The sequence below is a fragment of the Selaginella moellendorffii genome, unplaced genomic scaffold, assembly GCF_000143415.4.
Source record: "Selaginella moellendorffii unplaced genomic scaffold, v1.0 SELMOscaffold_70, whole genome shotgun sequence".
Classification (NCBI taxonomy): domain Eukaryota; kingdom Viridiplantae; phylum Streptophyta; class Lycopodiopsida; order Selaginellales; family Selaginellaceae; genus Selaginella; species Selaginella moellendorffii.
Genome location: NW_003314331.1, coordinates 171,784 through 173,892, shown reverse-complemented (window position 1 = coordinate 173,892; position 2,109 = coordinate 171,784). Strand labels below are relative to the sequence as shown.

Here is a 2,109-nt window from a genome sequence, read left to right as displayed (position 1 = left end):
TATATATTGCCTCAGAGAGGTTGATGGTGCCCTCAAGGATCACTACCAATTATCTAAGTCCAAAAAATACAAGAAAATAAATCAACATATATGTACTACTTTTCATTATGCAGAATACAGTGGGAGAATCAATGATCATCACATCACAATTGCATTTGATAATGGTTCTGATTGGTCAGCTATAACACTTCAACTTCTCAAGAAACTTGGGCTCAAAGCAATTCGTGATTACAAGTATTTTACAAAAAGATTAACTGCAGATGTGCAAATGAAAGATGGTTATGGAATTGAGAATTTAACGTATAAAATGGGAAGCTTTTCAGAAAGTACAGATTTTATTGGTATAAAAGAGAATATAGATACCATATTTTTGGGGATGAATTGGCTTAAGAAGCACTCAGCAATAATTGACTTCAGGAATCATATTGTTACTTTTAAATCTAGTGAATTGGGTTGCTGGTATAGACTTCAATATCCAAATGGTGTATTTGAAGTCAGTAAAGATAGATTTGTTACTGAGACAGATAGTTTATGTTGGTGCCACCAAAAAAAAAGGGCCTCAGTCTTGGTTATGGCAAAGGCAAGCAAGCTCTGGAGCAATTCTTTAGGATGGACAAGAATGGTTCTCCAAATCACATCACAATTCTTACTGCACAGGATCAGATTGTTGACCAATACATTGTTAAGCTTGGAGTTTTTGAGTTCTAAAGGCAAAGCCGTGCATGCTTGAGCTCTGGCTTTTGTGGACCAAGGGGACCTCTCTCATGGACATATACCTCTCTGGACATGTGTCATAACATAAATTGTTTTATATTTTGATTCTGTTTGAATAAATATTATCATAAGTAGAAATACTTTGCTACACATTGCTACATTCAATGCTTAGTTTGTTTAATAGTACTGTTAGATGGTAGAATATCCTAGAATATCCAACTGGTCAGGCTCGAGGTATGAAAAATATGAGCTCGCTTTATCATTTCTTACTAATAATCTGTCCTTGATGGAAACAAAGGTTGGTCCCATTTGTATCTTATGCCACAGAAGAAAACGCAGAAAAAACCAAGAGCTTGATAGAGAGGATTCCGGGCAGGCTTTAGATGGTCGATGGCTGGATACAGAGGCATCGGTGGGAAGTTCTCTCGCTCAAAACGAGGCGCTCAAAGAGCGTGGCCTTGCAAGGCGGACGCGTTGGTGTATTCTTAAGTTCGTGCCTCAAGTGGAGAGATGTGGAGCTTGGCTGGATGGCCTTCAAGTCGGTTCTCAAGCTCGACGACGGAACAGGCTCTGCGTACTCTCTCACGTCCAACATCTATGCCCGAGGTCAGTCGGATTTACAACATCGTGGGAAACAGTTGTGGGAATGCTTTTTTTAACAGGAAGGCATGGGGACTCAAGAGAAACGAGCAGAACACAAGCAAGAACAGCGAAGAACAAGGATAAAGCAAGGAGAGGGGAAGCGGTTTAAAGGTATGTAATCGTTGCGTAATCCTACAGCAAAGCATGGAAGTTTCTGGTCCCATTGGCCCCCAATGTTCATCATTTTCTCGCTCAGCATGCCTTCCAACCAGCAGTGGCCTTGTTAAACAAGCAGCTCCGCAAGCTTACCATGGATTTGTCACTCATGTTGGTAGAGCCACAAAAGCTCGTGTTTCCTCTCGTTTTTCTTCTGTTTTGCTTGGCTTGCATACTTTTCGTGTGTCGAATGAGCTTCCCTTATTCTGGCTGTCCAAAAGGTTTAAAATGCCATGTTGTCTGGATAATTTGCGTGACTTGTCTTGTAGAAACTTTGTTTAATCCATGAATTTGCATCTTACACGACAGGAAGGAGAGCGCTTGAACGTGGATGATGGTGTGCTTTGGATCAACGTAGCCAGTGGAAGTTAGGAAAATGGAAGAACGAGGTAAAAACATTGACAGCAAAAGAAATGATCCTGTGATCTCCAGGTTTGCGGACACTGGAAACACTCGGTCTCGGTGATGAGGTTACTTTTTGGCGCAACAAGGACATCGATGTTCACTTGGTTGCTAACAAGAGGATGTTCTCGAGCTCAAAGGGTTGAACACGTAACAAATAAAAGGGAAAGAGTTGACGGCTTATAAATTCCCACA

The 2,109-nt window shown here is 41.0% G+C and overlaps 1 protein-coding gene across 2 annotated transcripts in view; it reads left to right on the top strand.

Annotated features, from left to right (window-relative positions):
• The window catches only part of LOC9640147 (pentatricopeptide repeat-containing protein At3g12770), a 6,129-nt gene extending 4,020 nt beyond the window's left edge, over positions 1-2,109 (top strand). The window contains exons 1-4 of one of the 2 annotated variants that reach the window (XR_002990291.1): positions 934-948; positions 1,013-1,320; positions 1,377-1,467; positions 1,822-2,109. The gene's annotated coding sequence lies outside the window, so the exon portion shown is untranslated. Of the gene's footprint in view, positions 1-933; positions 949-1,012; positions 1,321-1,376; positions 1,468-1,821 lie in introns of those variants that run through there. The other variant, XM_024659859.1, reaches the window with a different exon arrangement.